The sequence below is a fragment of the Rhinolophus sinicus genome, chromosome 15 (genome assembly GCF_057876585.1).
Source record: "Rhinolophus sinicus isolate RSI-liver-muscle chromosome 15, RSI-T2T, whole genome shotgun sequence".
NCBI lineage: Eukaryota > Metazoa > Chordata > Mammalia > Chiroptera > Rhinolophidae > Rhinolophus > Rhinolophus sinicus.
The window spans coordinates 51771296-51788888 of NC_142515.1; the positions used below are offsets into that span (position 1 = coordinate 51771296).

Consider the following 17593-nt stretch of genomic DNA (forward strand, 5'->3'; position numbering starts at 1 on the left):
TGTAGAAAATAATGTAGTAGAAAGTAAGCTGCAAACGAACATGAGCTATAATGAAAAAATCTTTTTCAAAACATGACTCATCTGATACTTTAGTTATAATACACGAGCATCACGGGAAATTAAAAGTATTGTTTATCAAAAATGCGTAATCTGAATCTAATCATGAGGAAACATCAGACAAACCCAAACTAAAGGAAATTCTACAAAACAACTGGTCTGTAATCTTTAAAAACATCAAGGTCATAAAGACTACATTGAGGAACTCTTTCAGATTAAAGGAAATTAGGACAAAACAACTAAATGCCACCATGATTAGATCCTGGCCTGGGAAAGAAAAAGCTATAAAGGGCTTTATTAGGACACTTAATAAAATTTGAATATGAACTGCAGATTAAATAGCAGTAATTTAACAATGTTAAATTTTCTGAATTTGATCATGGTACTATGATTATTTAAGGGGATGTCCTTAATGTTAGCAGCAAAGATGGAAATATTTGGGGGTAAAAGTCTACAATTTGCTCTCAAATAATTCATTAAAAAGATAATAGTACATACTGTGATAAAGCAAATGTAGCAAAAATAAGAAATACTTGGTGAATCTAGGTGAAGAATATATGGGAGTTCACCAAATTGTTTTTGCAACTTTTTGGTAAATTTGATCTGTTTCAAAATTAAAAATTAAAAAGCCTTGGGGCGGCCGGTTAGCTCAGTTGGTTAGAGCGCCGTGCTCTTAACAACAAAGTTGCCGGTTCAATCCCCACATGGGCCACTGTGAGCTGCACCCTCCACAACTATGTAGATTGAAACAACTACTTGACTTGGAGCTGATGGGTCCTGGAAAAACACACTTAAATAAATAAAAGTTAAAAAAAAAAAGCCTTTAAGATATGTAAAAATATAAAGATATCTCAGATATGTCTGGTATGGTTGGAGTCAATGTTTAGAGTGGCTCCATCATGCTTTCTGGGAGGAGGGGGCTAACCAGGCCAGTAGAGCAGGATTAATGCCTGAATATAGCCTTCCCGTGACAAGGCCTTCCGTTGCTCATGGCATATGGCTCTTAGAAAAGCAACACCAGTGACTGAACTCCAAAATGAAATCAGCTTTGGGGACAAGGTATAACTTTGTACCTCTGACCAATTTTGCCCCTGAACAGCAAGTAATATATGAGACCCTGGCAACAATGGCTAGGCTGACCCATCTCTGGTAAAGGCTGGAAGTTGTTCTGTACTCTCTTTTCCTTTTTTCTTTTTCTTTTTTTTAAATTGGGGACTATTGGGGAACAGTCTTTTTTTCCAGCACCCATCAGCTCCAAGACAAGTCCTTGTTCTTCAATCTAGTTGTGGAGGGCACAGCTCAGCTCCAAGTCCAGTCACTGTTTTCAATCTTAGTTGGAGGGGGTGCAGCCCACCATCCCATGTGGGAATCAAACCACCAACCCTGTTGTTAAGAGCTCACACTCTAACCAACTGAGCCATCCGGCCGCCCTCTTTTCCTTTTTTAAATTTGAATTTTCTGTTGGAAAGGAACTTTCCTTTTCCTTCTAGTCCCCTGAGAACACAAGTTGAGGATCTTCTGAAGCTGCCCAGTCCCTGTGGATGGGGGTGGCCTCCTCAGCCCGCTCAGTGGGGAGCCAGAGCACAGTGAGGGGCTAGGAGACTGTCAGATGTGGGCCTGAGTGGACTGAGGCTCCATAAGGAGTCTGGGATTGGACTTGTGGACGCTCACATGCCCTTGAATGTTGATACTGCTGACCTCTGAGGCTGGGGTAATACCTTGAAAATGCACCACATTTTTATCACAAGTTGAACGTGACTGTCTCATGGCAGACGTTGATAGCACACGAAATTTTTCTTTCCTTGTTTTCTATGCAAATTTACCTAGTCGGCCACAGGTTCTTGGTGCTCACTTACAAAGTGCAATTACGGTCACTGGGTGCCTCCTGGGGGTTCAAGTGGTGAACTAGATCATCATGGTCCCTGCCATCAAGGAGCTCAGAGAGAGCAAGAAGAGTCAGTAGGTTAGGACAATACAGGGTATCTCAGCACAGAAAGAGAAATTGTCTAGAACCTAGACAATGCTCGTATGTTTGTTGTTTCTTTTTTAAGCTAAATGTATTTTTTCTCTTCATCCTCACAACAGCCCTATGATATAGGGAGAGCACCCCCGTTCTCCTCATAGTTGAGGAAAGGGGCTGAAAGGTGGTGAAGTAACTTGTCCTTGGGCAAAAAACGACCCAAAAAGTTAAAAAATAAATTCAAGGGAAAAAAAAAATTTGCTCTGTCAGCCAAGGGCTAAATAAATGCAAACAAACAAAAAAACCTACCACACAATAGAAATGGAGGCCAAAGGAACTTGAGCAGAAATTCAATGAAAAGGAAACACAAATGGCTCTTAAACATATGAAAAGGTGCTCAAACCTCACTCACCATAAAAGAAATGCAAGTTGAAATTTCAATGGGTTACCACTTTCACCTTGGCCAAGAACAAAGGTTGATAACACTGTCATGAAGAGCTGGGGAAACTGGCTTTCCAAGATATCTCTGCAGGGAGTGTGCCTGGAATCACCTCCCTGTGGGGCAAGTCAGCCTTAGCTGTAGGTATTTAAAACGCACATCCTTTGACCCAGCATCCCAATGCTAGTCACTTATCCTGCAGACACACTTAGAAACCTTGGAAAATGTCATCCTGTGAAGTATAAAAATGCAAGGTACAGAACAGTGTGTATCATATGCTATCAATCGAGTTTATATTTAAAAACCATGTGGCAGTACCCTAATTTTCTTAACTTTCTCCCAAATGCTCAGTACATTGTTTCCATGTTTTTATGATTATAAGTAACCCTGGTTAGACATCTTTCATGCATGAATCTTTGTCCAGATTTCGTATTATATCCCTGTGACAGTCCAGATTACTAGGTCAGAGAGCATTTACAGTAGCAACCACTGCAGCAACTGTCACCATTTGTGAAGCAGCCTGTGTTTTTTTCTTCATCCTCACAACAGCCCTGTGAGGTAGGGGGGAGCACCCCCATTCTCCTCATAGTCGAGGAAAGGGGCTTAAAGTTGGAGAAGTGGCTTGTCCTTGGGCAAGCATGTGGAATGGTGGGGATCAGAACTCACATCTGCTTGGCTTCAAAGACGCTGCTTTGAAGCCCGTTCATCTACATTGGGGCATTTTTAAGGCTCTTGATAAACATTGTCGAATTACTTTTGTTGACAAAAAAAAGGGTTCTATGGAGAGTAACCTAAGGGTGATCTGATCAGAAATTCCTAACTGGGTGGGTCATGGTGGGTAGTCTTGCCCCAGGCCTATAACTGTTTAGTAAAAGATTCATTTTTGCCTTAAGCAAGCCCTGTCCATTGTTTCAGTGCATCTAGTTAACACACCTTTGAAATGCCTCCTTTCAGATTTCTCCTAAAGCAAGAGCTTAATTATCCTGTATTCCAACCCCTGCCTTGCTTTCTCCTACTTTCATGTAATCTTCCTTAGTTCCCCCCTTAATCGCCAATGCATAAAAGAAACTGCAAAACTGTTAATTCTCCAGAGCATTTGAGATCTTGCTCCCAGCATATGTCATCAGTTTGGCTCAAATAAATTCTTATAAAAATTATCTACAGGTTTGGATGTTTCTTACCTCGACATTTTCCAGAAACCTCCTATCAGTTTACATCCCCCTCCCCCGCCAAAAGTGCCAAAAGTGTGGGAGAATTCCATGTTTTCATTTTCCTAATTTGGAAGGGAAAAAAATAGCATCTCACAGGTCTTCCATAACTAGTGAATCTGAACATTTTTCCTATATTTATTAGCTGTTTGTACTTTTCCTCTTTGTTAAGTGTTCATGTTGGACTGTATATTTGTATACATATATATAAAACTTTAATACATAACATCATTCCTTATCTAGTCTCAGTAAAGCCACTGGTTCAAGTGGACAAAAGCAGCAGCCGAGGTCACCAGGTGGGTTGTACCTGCTGTCATGTCCTTGGCTTTACACTGAAGATCCAAGTCCAGGAGGCCTGGGACCTCCATGAGAGAAATCAGTCAAATTCATATTGAGAAATAGTGGCAGCAAGGAATTGAGTATGATGCATCAACAAAATCAACACTAAGGTATATCATCTATGTATTGTTTTCTGCTAGAGCAATAAATGTCATCACTGGAATGGCCCTTTCCTTCTGCTGGATTGTTGTCAGATCCCGGCTTGGGACACCAGGAGGCAGGTGCCTTTTCAATGCGGGGCAGAGCTCCTCCAGGAGAGAGCCTGTCAGTTTCCAGGACCTTCTGCCTGATGCCCCACCCAGGGCTTTTTTCTGGGCAGGCCTCTAGTGTCATGCCCCGCCAAGGGGACAAAGGTTGGATGTGGGCTCCCAGAGGCCATGCCAGGCCCAAGTCTGGAATGGAGCAGGAACGGGCCAACAGGCAGGGGAGATGGTGGCCCCGAGGCACGGGTTTCCGGGAGGCAGGGCAAGGGCGAGCAAGAAAGAGGCTGCTGGCAAAGCCTGCTGCTCACTGAGTTTTGGGCTCCTAACAGTGGCCCTTCAACAAGGTGAATTCTTTCGGAAAGGGTCTCATTCACACACTGTCAAGACATCCACGACCTATTCTAGAATTCTCACAAAAGTTAAAAGCAAAACAACAGCCTGGCTAATTTAGCCACTTGCGAGATGCAGCTGGTGGTCCTTTGCACGCAGAACCGGCCTGGCCTTCTGGGCCCCTGCCCCCGCCTCACGCCTCACGGAGGTCTCCCCGGAGTTATTTTGTATCCTGCAGCTCCAGGCCTGATTGTGACAGCTGAGTGACTTAGCTGGCATCGTGAGATGCGGAATGACAAAGGCTCAGAGCATCGCCTGGTAGCGGGGGATGGTGAGGGTGGTGGGGAGCACCCGGCAGGGGCTTGTACCTAGGAGCCCCAACTCCAGCAGTTGCCTGGGGAAGCAATCGTGTCCTCCCTCCATTCGACTCTCTATAAAATACTCTTGTAGCAAGTAAGTGAGAGGTTTTGCAAGCCAAAAAGTGGTTATTCCAGTGTCCTCACAGCCTGGAAGTGGTTGGGCCTCAGTCGTCACCAAGGCCCGGCCTGGGACAGTTATTTTCTCTGTCGGTGCCAGCAGCATGTTCTCTTTCTCATTCCCATCAAGTGCTAGGGCTCCTTCCTTCTGCCTCAGAGGCCACTTGGCCTTCCCTGGCCTCCCGCCCTTTTGACTTCCGGTCCTCAGTGGTGCCAGCCTCTTCCCTGGCCAAGGGCTTCAGGCGTTGGTGCCAGGGTGAGGTCATGGGCGTCTTGGGGTTGCTTCTGGTCCACAGACACTATCAGGGTAGTGTGGGGATTGGGCTCCTGAACAGCCCCACGGGGCCACCCTCATGGAGCAGGGGTTTCAGGCCTGGACTTTGTGTTTAGATCTCATTGAGGGGCAGACAGGATGTAAAGGTGAAGAGCTTGGGTGGAAATTCTGACCTGTGGTCAAGTGCTCAACACCTCAGGGCCACAGTTTCCTTGTCTGTAAAATGAGGGATAATAGCAAGCAGTATTTAAAAGGATTTTTGTGAGGATCAAATGAGCCAATTCAGGAAAATCACTTAGCATTGTAAGTACTACATAAGTGGTAGCTATTATTAATAATATTGTTACACCAAGCACTCTAAAGCCATGTTCAGCAAACATGCTCCCTCAGTCCACTTCAACATCCTGAGTTCCCACACTATTTATCCTTAGAGGTTTTGAGTGGAGCCACAGAATCATACAAAAACACGCACAAAATGATTCCTCCTACTCCTTTAATTGACAGGAATAAAATGCCCTTTTCCTAGCCACCTTGCAAATCAGCTCCTAGATCATTTGTCATTTCTTAGAGCTCGAAGAAGAGGCTGAGAAGCTGCAAAGAGGGCACTGAATGGACCGGGATGGAATTTCTTTCTCTTAAGAAGCTGCCAGATTCCCAAGAAACATCCATTATTTCCAAAAAACTAAAATTACAGTGGTGGTAATTATTTGGAAGCCAATAAAGTCACGTTGAAGTATTAGGATGATTCTGACTTGCTTTCCTCCCCTTTCAGGGCAAAACACAGTAGAGTCTAGCCTGAGAATGACACTGTTGTCCTAGGCTTTCACAGCTTTTATTCAAATGGAGAACCTGATCCACTTTTTAATTCTCTCTATCTCATTAGTACTTTTACTAAAGTACCATAGCGAAGGTCCAACATAACATGCTATATCTGTTATATCCATCACAACCATGACCAATGGGCAGTCAGCTGGGATGCTTGAAGAAAAGGATAAGTAGTGGGAAGTGCTTTTACCTCAGTGACATAGTTGCGATTTAAGAAGGGATTTGTAAGTATTGCATTTAGGAAATACGTTAGTTTAGGTTATGCAACACTACTACCTGCTGTAGTAAACAAACTTCAACATCTCTTTGGCTTACCACAACAAAAGTTATTTCTCCTATTACATGGCAAAGCTAGTGGAAGGTGTTTGCTCCATTCAGTCACTCAGGGATCCAGTCTAATAGCGTCCCTGCCAACTTGTAGTTCCTCATCTGGAACACATAGCTTCTGAGATGCTTCAGAACGGAAAGAGGAATGGAAAATGACCACCCTGGCTCTTAACGTCCTTGAGCCTGAAGTGATATATATTACTTCTGCTCATTGTCCATTGGCTGAAACTAGCCATATGGTTCTATTGAAAGGAAGGCGGTGAAATGTAGGGGAGCACAGGGAATATTCGGTGAACACTAATCTTCCTGCCACAGATTGCGATTCTATGAACTCCAAATAAACTGAATTTGGAATTGTTGTCTCAGGTCATCGGTTATAATTCAGGAAACAAAACCTAGGAGCCATTATAGATTGTTTACTAAAGGTTACGATTTGATGTGTGGCATTGCAATTGAAAGAAAACAGAAGATCTCAGTCCCAATTAGTAGATATGCCAAGTCACATCAGCCACTGAAATGAAGAACATGGAGCAGATTAATAGATTGCAAACTCCAGAAGGGGGCAGCTAAAACAGTTGTAGGAGGAGCGAGGAGCTCCTCAAAGTATGGTACTCTTAATCTCAGGAAGAGAGAAACTGACATGGGAATGGTTCCAAGTCTATGTATATACATACATACATACATAGTAGGAAAAAAATAACAAATGTAGTATACTCGTGTAATAAATAAAAGACACCCATTGGTCAAAATGGTAAAATGTTAAATTTTTTAAATATACTCCCTAACAAATATACATAGCTTAGAAAAAGTGGTGTTAGATTGGGTAACAGGAAGTACTATTTTACTGTGGTTAGGAAATGTATTTATCCAGCTTTCATTATATTTATTGAAGGCCTATGATGTATAAGATACTATATAAGAAATCTGTAAGCTTATGAGGTTTACAGTCTAATTTATGAATTTTAAAAGATAGGCTTTGGATAAGCAGGTAGATAACAGATCCTGAACCTCTTATTTTATTCAATATCATTTATTATTACTATGTGCAAGGCAATTTGGGGAATATAAAGAAGAACCAAACCCAATCCCAGCCCTGAAGGAGTTTCTGGCCAAGGTTGTTAATCAAGCTTGACCATGTTCTCCCACAAGCTGTCATTGGTTAATACTAGGTTAATACCTTTGACCAGGAAAGGTATCAAGCTGGTAAAATGGTTCACCAGGCTGGTCCCCTTGGCCTTCTTTGGGATGTTTCAGACTTGCTAATTTGAATGATGGGATGTTGATTGCATTGAGCATCATACAGCTGGAAAGGCTAATTCAGGCCCGCTGTTGGCAATTCTGTTGAAAAATTGGAAGATTTCCAGAAACGGAATGGTTATGATAACTGCAAGTCCTCTAAAGAGGCTCAATATTCCAGTAAGTTCTTGTAAGTTACTTTTTACTATCCTAGTTTCCTTAACTGAAAATTTTATCCCAACTTTCAGTCACAATAGAAATATTGACTGAGGTAACAAAATTAGAAGCATACCTGCCAAAATATTATCTTTCAGTGTCAAGACCTAGAACTAATTTTTCTCCTTTACCCCCCTTTTCTTTATTATCCACAGTTTCAACGACAAATGTATGTACATATATATGTATATATATTTATATATATATCCAAATTTTCCAAATTTTTATAATTAATGCAGTACAAAAAATAGTTATTCAGAAGTTTCAGTATTTTATCAATTCTTTAGGTAATTTACATACAAGAATAATGACTTTTTGGGAATCCCAGGGAGAAATTTGTAGTTTACTGGTTAGATACGGGCTTGGAACTTGGCTAGGACTTTAGAGATGATATAAAATAACTTTGTGGATTTATTTAATCTATGCATTAATTTAACAAATATTTATCGAGCATCTACTATGTACCAGACACTGTTAGGCTCTGAGGACACAGCTGCCCACTTGGGGCTTACTATCTCATAGAAAACCCAAGCTCTAAAACACCGCCACTCTGTGATTTGCCCAAGAAAACACATTAGTTGGTGGCAGAGATGGACAAAAATCTGGTGTCCTACTTTTATTTATTTTTATTGTTTAAGGTTGTTTATGGTTTATTGAAAATATTAGAGCACAGCAGAAAGATTCAAACCGTGCCATGTGGTGTTTGGAAATTCATTCCGACTGCAGGCTGAATGACCCGCAGGTCCGACAGACTGACTGCCAAAGTCCGAGAGCTTCAGCATTTCCTTAGGGTCAGGATCAACTCCAATGATCTCCTGATCTAGGGCTGAGACCTCATAATTCTCCTCTTCCTGCAGCTTGATGGAGATACCTCTCACGGGGCCGCTGTGAAGCCACTTCATCAGATGAGTGACATAGCCTGCTATCCTGTTGCGGAGCTTCTCACTGGGAATAACGGCGAACTCTTCTCACATGCGCTTGTTGGTGTGTTAGTCGTTGCCCGGGCGCGTGTACGACTTCTCCATGATGACTCAGGCTGCCTTCTCATGGTCGTAGTGCAAACGCGGCCCATCTTGGCAGGTCCCTGGTGAAAGAGCATGGTGTTCAACTTTTAATGGCAAAGGAATATGGGCTTTTGTCCATATTCCTTTGCCACTGGCCCTCTGAGCTGTATATTTTCTTTTTGTATTGAAGATAATAAAAGAAAACCATCTTCGATTAGTTGGGTTGGGCATATTGGTGAAAACTGTTAGTGGTTAGACTGAACATGATCTACACTTCCTTACCCCTGGGAAAGTATAAAGTAGCTCAGTGTTTCCTAAATGTATTCTGGTCAGGTAGCCAGACTTAGAGGAAGTTTCACTGTCTGCATTAAAATAAAAAAATAAAAAAATAAAATAAAATAAAAAAGAGGAAGAAAGAAAATGTATATGCTGATGTAAATTTGCCCACTTTCCTTTCATGGGAGCAGCTCTCCTTTATTCAGAGACTATGTTCTTCTTATTTTGTGGGGGGTTAAAATGTCCTTCTTGAAATAATACATGGTGGGGGACAGTTAAGAATGTTTTTGTCAAAATTAAATATTGACAACTCTGTCAGTCCCCGATCCCCCTCCCCCCAAATTTGAAAATCCAAATGACTGGGAATCACTAAATTACATATTGGGGTAGTTCAAGTTTTTTTTTGGATAGCCTGGTGCTGAAAACTGACTCTTTTTTTTTTTTTAAAGATTTTATTGGGGAAGGGGAACAGGACTTTATTGGGGAACAGTATATACTTCCAGGCCTTTTTTCCAAGTCAAGTTGTTGTCCTTTCAATCTTAGGGGTGGAAGGTGCCACACGATCAGCTTCAAGTCGTTGTTCTTTCAGTCTTAGTTGTGGAGGGTGCAGCTCAGCTACAGGTCCAGTTGCCCTTGCTAGTTGCAGGGGGCACAGCCCGATTTGTGGGAATCGAACTGGCAGCCTTTGGAGTTAGGAGCATGGAGCTCTAACGGCCTGAGCTACCAAGCCGGCCCAAAAACTGACTCTTAATAAAGACTCTTTTAGGATGATTAGTGAAAGGACTTTGAGTCTCAAAACAAAAACAGAAAGATCTCTGACCTCTCAGCCACATTTAGCTAATTTTATGATCTTTTACCAACTTCCTTTTTTCTTCAGAATTTCTTGATGCTGAAGCATCCTCCTCATTCATATGAATCAATGGTTTCTCTACTCTGCACAGGGTGCTTTCAAAAAAACCAAAACACCGATAATAGGCTCCACCCCCAGAGATTCTTATTTAAGTGGCCTCACGTGGGACTTAAGTGCTAGGCTAGCTCGAAAGTTCCTGAGGTGGTTGTTACCTGTGCGATGGGAACCACAGGTATGGATGGTGTTTCTTTATTAAATAGCTTCTATGTGTCAGGCACTAGGGCAGTTACACAAATGAACAAGCTGGTCTATGCAATAGAAAAACTAATTAGGAAAACAGGCAAAATGTGACAACACGGTGTGGTCAGTGCTTTTATTTATTCCGTAATTCAACAAATATTAACAGAACACTTAACAAGTGCCAGGGCTGGAGTAAAAGTACGCTCAGTGTCCATTGGGCTACTTGCAAAGACCAGGAAAACTTCCCAGAAGAGGCAGCAACCAGGCAAGGATTTAGAGGAATCCCTCTTAAAGGTCTTCACCAGGTAAGGTAGGGAGGGACAGGATGGCTGCATGTGCTGGGCTGAGAGAAGCTGGAGATGAGATACTGGTTGGGTGTAGAGCTGTTTGTAGCCTTAGAAGTGGACTAAGGAGTTCAGGCTTGATCCAGAATTCATTTAAAAGACATTAAAGGGTTTTCAGCAGGAATGCAAAGTGGGGTGTGGGTGCAGGATACCTGTATTTAAGGTAATACATGCTGTTCAGACACAGCTATCTCTTGGATTTGCTAGACTATTTAAAACGAATGGTTTGATTGATCACCCTCCGCCCTCTGCCCTTGACTGATGTAACCAGACACTGTGACCTTGTGGGGACGCAGTTTCCTGTCAATGAAGAGAAATGATTCCATGTGGCATTTGCAAGGGGGGTGTAGATCAAGGTTTTATTTATTTATTTATTTATTTATTTATTTATTTATTTATTGGGGTGACAATTGTTAGTAAAATTACATAGATTTCAGACCAAGGTTTTTTAAGTGACTAATTGAATATAATTGAATTTATCATGGGTGAGGCCTGGACAAACCAGTTCAGGATCTTCCGCTTACTGCCTCCCTACCCAGTTTCCTTCAGAAGGACTTTTTAAAGTGTCTGTGGATGTGATACCTCTTCTCGGGTTGTTTGTCTGACTTGCTTCAGAGTGAGTGAAAAAATTCAAAAGATCACACCCTTCAGGTTCCCTTCAGCTCCTGAAGCTCCTCTACATTCCTTTGTATTCTTCGGACTAAGGACAAATAGGTCAGACCATGGACTCAATCATCCTAGTACTACGTAGGGACTATAGAACTTTATGGCTAAAACACTCCTTTCCAGTTGGGAACGAAGAGGATTCGCCTAAGGCCAGTGCTTCTCAAATTCAGTGCCAAGAGGCTTCAAGTCAAGTCATGGGTTAAAAATGTAGATTTTGGGAGCCCCACTCCAGACCTACTGAATCAGAATCTCTGGGGTTAGGCCAAGGAAACTGTTTTAAGCACTTATTCCCCAATCATTCTGATGCCAGCGATCTGTGAGCCACACTTGAGCAGTTTAACTGTAGTTAACACTAGTTCTGGCCAGCTGTGGCCACTGGCAGATGTTTTGGGAGAAGGGACGAGGACTGGTCAGAGGAGCCCCTGAATTCATAATTCTTCAGCACAGTCAGCTTGCAAATTGTGCACGATGCTTGGTTTTCAATTCAAGTTACTTCTAGGTTAACTTCTTAATTGAGCTGTTTGGCTCAGCAGAGGACTTGAGATACCACAGATAAGAGCGAGGTTTAGGAGTAAGCATTAAGTATCTCTGGCTGTGTCTTGTTATCCTTTCTAGTCCCACTTATCTGGAGAGCCAGGATTTCTCCAAGGACAAGCAACGTTAGAGGGGCGTATCAATGAGAAAGCAACACATTCCCTTTCCTTGTCATGCCCGTTAGAGAACTTTGTTTATTACGAACCTCAAAACAAAAACCAAACAAACAAAACAAAAACAAAAAAACACACACATGTCAAGATACTGGATAAAGATATTTCTCTTTTCTGTATTTGCCAGGTCCTGAGGTGACAGGCACACAAATTTAGGCAAACAAGACCCATTTCTCTGTAAGGTGCTCTTCACTTCTTGATGCACTGGAAATCTGTGTGGCTAACTCATTAGTGATAACGAGTGTTAGATGCTCATAAATCTCCCACAATTCATTGGCTGAAGACATCTTAAATGTGGACTTTTTGGCTTTTATTGTCTGGTTGCTTCTTTAGCATACTTTAGTTTGAGTGTACAGATTTGGGCTTTTGAAACTTGTTTTTAATTAAGACATGGTTTATTTTTATTGCTTGAGATAAAATGTAGTCTGGGGGACTCAAACCCAAGTTACAAAATAAAGTGCATCTGGGCAGACCATAGGGAAAAAAAGAACATAAAGGCTAAAGTGTCTGCCAGGATTCTTCAATTTATTTAGTAACTTCTTGGAAAATAAAAATTCCAGCACCTGCAGTATTAAAAAAAGCACGCCTTATAAATGTCCTTCACTTTGAAATATCTAAATGAACTAGACTGAATTATGAACTAATGGCTTGTAAAAATTCACCTTGAGCCAGCTACTGAAGATACTAAGTAAAAGAGGTAAAGAGAGACTCTGAGGAAACCCAACCTGCTGTTTGTTTGTTTTATCAGTAATGTAACTCAAAAGTAGCCAAGCCGATGGCGGATGGCGGATCTTTCTTTCCCTGTGTTTTGTTTCCCTGAGCTGAGCCTGTGAATGCCAAGATTTAATCTAAAGAGGTTTGTGTTTTAAAAACTAACAACTAAGTAATAAAACACCTATAAAAGGGGTTTATAATGGAACCGGTGACAGTTTTGAGTGTAGTATTACAACTCTTCTGCTCTCCCTCTCCCTTTTTCTATCCTTTCATCCAACTCTGTGCCCTTTGTCTTCTTAGCTCCTTTCTCACCTTGCTGCCAAGAAACATATAAGTGGGGGCTGCTCACACCCCAAAGGAGCAGACCATCTTTAAAAATTGAAATGTGTACTGTGCTCTGCATTTGCCACAGGGCTGTGTTGCTAGTTTTGTTTGTCTGCGGTCAGTTGCTCTAACAAAGTACCTACCTAGTTTGTACAGGGGTTTCTAATGGGGAGTTGAAGATGCTGCTGTTGCAGTGTCACTGGCATGAGGATGCTGGAGTCAACCAGGGCCGGTAGCCTTGGGCCTCCTCTCCCTGGCACCTTGCATCCCCCCTGCTAGTGCCCAAGATAGCACTGACTCCAGGGACAGACTTCAGTCAACAGGTGGTTTTCCACCCAGGCCACCATGCCTGAAACTTGGTTCTTTTACAAAGCCATAGTTCTCCCCCTCTCAAAGAAATGGCGCCTGGGGAGGGAAACTTCTTACTCAAACTCTGTAGGAGCTATTTCTCTAGCCTACTTTTCCTATTTTCTGAAGTCTTCTCTACCAGCATCCCATCCATCTCCGGGAAGAGCTCTTCAGGCTGGAGGGCGCTGGGAGGCATGTGGGCAGCGTCAGAGTGGCCTCGCCTGGGCGGACAGAGGAGCCCCCAGCCTCCCTCATGTGGGCCTCAGGAACTCGGGGGGCCCAGGGGAAGCCTGGAAAACCGAACTTCGCCACCAGCCTTCCTTCGAGCGCTGGCTAGAGGAGAGGAAGGGCCCCCCAGCGGTCTTCCCCTGACTCCCCCTGCCCCTTAGCACCTCTGCCATTCGGCTGCACCGCCCAAGAAAGCACCCAGAACGCAGCTCAGGGCTCTCTAGCTCCTCGTAGGCCGGGGGAGAGCATCTTGAGGGGCAGCTTCCCCCTTCAGCCCGCGTCTGACATCCCCACTCCCACCTAAGGATGCCGCCGCGGTGCCCTGTCCGCAGTCGCTGAATGTCACTGCTCCCTCTTCCTCCTGATCAGGGTAGACACAGCTCCCGAGGCATTCCCCCACCCCAAAACTGCCGCGATTGCCCAAGGGTGCAAGGCCTGGGCGGAGGACGAAGTTTGGGGCCCACAGCGGCGGGAGGGGGGCGAGTTGGCGAGGACCGCACCTCTCAGTCCCAGCCCTGGCGGGCACACTCCCCGCCTTAAACGGCCCAGGCGTCCCCATCCTCCCGCGGACACCGGCATCCCCGCCCTCCCCCGAGGGCGGCGAGCGGAGCCCCCCAGGGCGGAGGCAGGTACCCCCGGGGCGGGGACTGGGGCGGGCGGGGTCCAGGCTGCGCCCCCGGCCGGGCCGGGCGGGCTAGCTGGCGGTGCGGGGGGAGCGGGGCTGGGCGGCGCTGCCTCGGGCTCTGTGCGCTGCAGCCCGGAGCCGAGGAGGAGGAGGAGGCGGAGGAGGAGAAGGAGGCGGCGGCGGTGGGTCCCGGGCGGGGGGAGCGCGGCGCTGCGGACCCGGGCGGCTGGCAAAGGACGAGGCGGAGGCTGAGGAAGGCAGCGGGGAGACCCAGGCTGCAGCAACAAAGGGCAGCAAGCGATTGGCCGGGCTGCAGGCGAGGTTAGCCGGGGACCGGGGTGGCTGGAGGCAGCGGCGAACGGTGCACGTGCTTGCAGACACGGGCGAGTGTTGAGCCGGGGGGTGCACGCCCGGCGGGTAGGGGCTTGCTCCCCCTCGGCATGGGATGGCAAGGAGGCTGCAGCGACATCGTTCTGACTGCACCCAGCCTGGGGCTTGCAGGGTATGGGGTGTGTGGGGGGTAAGGATGCGAGCCAGGGGGCGGGCGAGTAGTCGCCCGGTACGGGACCGGAGAGGGTGGAGGAGGGGGCGGGATGGAACGCTCCGGGCGGCGCGCCCGTCCGCCCGCTACGGCGCCGGAGCTGGTGACTGAGAACCTCGAATTTTAACTTCGCGTGCCCGCCCGCGCGCGCCCGCCCGCACCCACCCCTAAATCCTGCGGCCGCCGCCAGCGATCAGCTCTCACACAAACTTTAGCTGCGGGCTAGGGGGTTTGGGGTTGAGTGGGGGAGGGGAGAGGGAAAAGGCCCTCTGATTGGCGTGGTCGGCAGCCAATAAGGCCAAGCGTCTCTGCAGCGAGTAGACCCAATCCATTTATAGAGGTAAAGGGGGCGGGTAGGTGGAAGTAGAGGTGGCGCGGTGTCTGGGAGACAGAAAAAAGGCTGGACCAATAAGTGCCCAGAAGAGGCGGGCCCAGCGGTCCGTTGATTGGTACTGGCAGTGGACCCACCCCTGGGGTGGTGCCGGAGGGGGGGGGATGCTGGGTCGAGGGGTGTGTCTATGCGGAGGCGAGATGACCGGCAGGAACCTGCCCCAATGGGCTGCAGAGTGGTTAGTGTGTGGGTGACGGACAGACCCGCAGGCCAACGGGTGGCCCTAAGTGTCTGCGGTCTTGTCCAATGGAGCAACGCCGGGGCGGGGCCGCGGCTCGGGTTTAATGAGACTCCATTGGGCTGTAATCAGTGTCATGTCGGATTCATGTCAACGACAACAACAGGGGGACACAAAATGGCGGCGGCTTAGCTCCTACCCCTGGCGGCGGCGGCAGCGGTGGCGGAGGCGACGGCACCTCCTCCAGGCGGCAGCCGCAGCTTCTTTCTCAGGCAGCGGCAGCGCCCCCGGCAGGCGCGGTGGCGGTGGCGCGCGGCCAGGTCTGTCACCCACTCCGCGCGTTCCCAGGGGGAGGAGACTGAGCGGTAGGGGGCGGAAGAGGGGGGGGGGATCGGGGGCTGTGATGCCCCTCCCACAGGCCTCTGCGCGAGGGTCACCGCGGGGCCGCTTGGGGTCAGGTTGCCCCTGAGCGTGACGGTAGGGGGCGGGGGAAAGGGGAGGAGGGACAGGCCCCGCCCCTCAGCAGGGCCTCCAGGGCAAGGGGCGGGGCTCGAGGGTGGAGGGGGCGGGGCCATATCAGGGTAGGGGTGGGACTCCGGTGGTCGGAAGGCGGGGGTTTGGAGGGATTTTCTGAGTGGGAGTGACCTGGTTGGAACGGTTGGGGGCCAGCTAGTTTCTGGGAAGTACTGCTAAGGGGGTGGGTGGAAGGGGAAACTGGAGGTGTGCAAGCAGGTGCAGAAGGGAGAGTACGAAGAGGTGCAGTATTGGAGATGTGGAAGGGGAATGAAGGGTACGTGGGGGCAGGTGGAATGATGCGGAAGGGTGAGATTGCAGGTATCTGGGGTAGAGTAGGAATGCGTTTGGGTACGGTGGATGAGGAGAATTGAGAAGGCAGTGCAGAGTAGGTGTTGGATTAGGGGAAGTATGGGGGGAATGTGAGGAGCAGGTACAGTTGCTGTGGTGGGAAGGGAGTTTTGGAGTGAATCGGCATGTTGGAATAGAAAGGTTTGCTAGCTTTGGGGTATATGAAGCGTTGAAATAACATGGAAGATGGGATGGATTTGCTTGGGAGAGTCTCTGAAGGATGATAAAGACAGCAGAGCAGACGTAAATGGGGAGGGGGGCTACTTAGAACGTGTAAAATACAAACTGGTGGAGAATCTCCCGGAGCCAGAGGATTCAGGAGGGTGGGAAGAGGCAGCAGGTGTGAAGAAAGATGGGCGGAGCTGGGCAGTAGGTTTGGGTGGATATGATCCGGTGGACTGCACCAGGAGCGAGGATGGCGCTAAGAAAGGTGTTAGTTTGGGAGACAGGGTTGTTTGATAGGCTGGATTTCTTGGGTGAAACTTGAGCTGGAATCTTGAAGGTGGGGCAGGAGAGGGGGAGCAGGGTGTCTGCCTCAGGAAGACTTTGGTGTGGGCAGAGTGCAGAGCGGTGGGAGACTAAGGGCAAAAAAGCAGAGGATTAAATTACAAATGCCCCATGAGGGAGTTGAACCCCTGCAATTAGGAAAGGGTATTGGAATATGATAAAGAGACCGATGAACCAAGTATGTTTGGGCTGGAGGTGCCAGGAAATTCAAGGTAAAGAGTGTATGAAGACTCTTCCATATGGACAGGATGTAGAAGTATCAAATGGGAATTAGTTATGTTGGGGTAGAGTTCTAGGGTGCTGAAAGGTGTGTGTTTCTTTTTTCTTTTTTTTTATGATTGAGTAAAGCACATTCTTGCTGTCTTGTGTACCCTATATTTTCTGGGATAGCCCTGAAATAATACACTCCACTCTTTTGCTATTCATAAATTCTTCACACATGTATCAAGATGGATTGGGACAGTCTTTTTTTTTTTTAATGTTTTTAAGAAGGAAAGATTAGCGTTGCATGTTTCAGTAAAGGATAAGATTCTTACCTGAGAACTTCTACTTAGGGTTGAAGGTTGGGTAGGTAAAGTAATGGTTAAAAAGAAAAGAAAAGATAGAGACAGAGAAAGGTTTGAAAATTAAAAGAGGAACTTAGGCGAATGACTGGCTGGTGGTGATGACGTGGTCGGTAGAAGTTTTGTCTACCAGCCATCCCCAGGCCTCTGAGGAGGTGGATGTTGTGTCATTGCCGCTATACCATGTTTGTCTCATGCACTGCTTGTGAAGATAAGGTGGAAACTGTCAGATGTAAAGCATAATGTGAAGGAAAGGTAAAACAGGGTGCGTATTGGAAGGTAGTTGAAGAAGTCTGATAAATACTTCTAATGTACTTAAGAAACTTGCATGGA

At 46.3% G+C, this 17593-nt stretch overlaps 1 protein-coding gene and 1 pseudogene across 10 annotated transcripts in view; one reads left to right on the forward strand and one right to left on the reverse strand.

The window, feature by feature from the left end:
* Positions 1-8572: 8572 nt before the first annotated feature.
* LOC141572805 (small ribosomal subunit protein eS17 pseudogene) lies at positions 8573-8962 on the reverse strand (annotated as a pseudogene).
* A 4798-nt stretch (positions 8963-13760) lies between these two features.
* The window catches only part of KAT6B (lysine acetyltransferase 6B), a 176109-nt gene continuing 172276 nt past the window's right edge, over positions 13761-17593 (forward strand). For 2 of the 10 annotated variants that reach the window (XM_019745946.3, XM_074339633.2), the window contains exon 1: positions 15329-15646. The gene's annotated coding sequence lies outside the window, so the exon portion shown is untranslated. Of the gene's footprint in view, positions 14221-14389; positions 14538-15321; positions 15647-16078; positions 16117-17593 lie in introns of those variants that run through there. The other 8 variants (XM_088792069.1, XM_019745942.3, XM_074339632.2 and 5 more) reach the window with 8 other exon arrangements.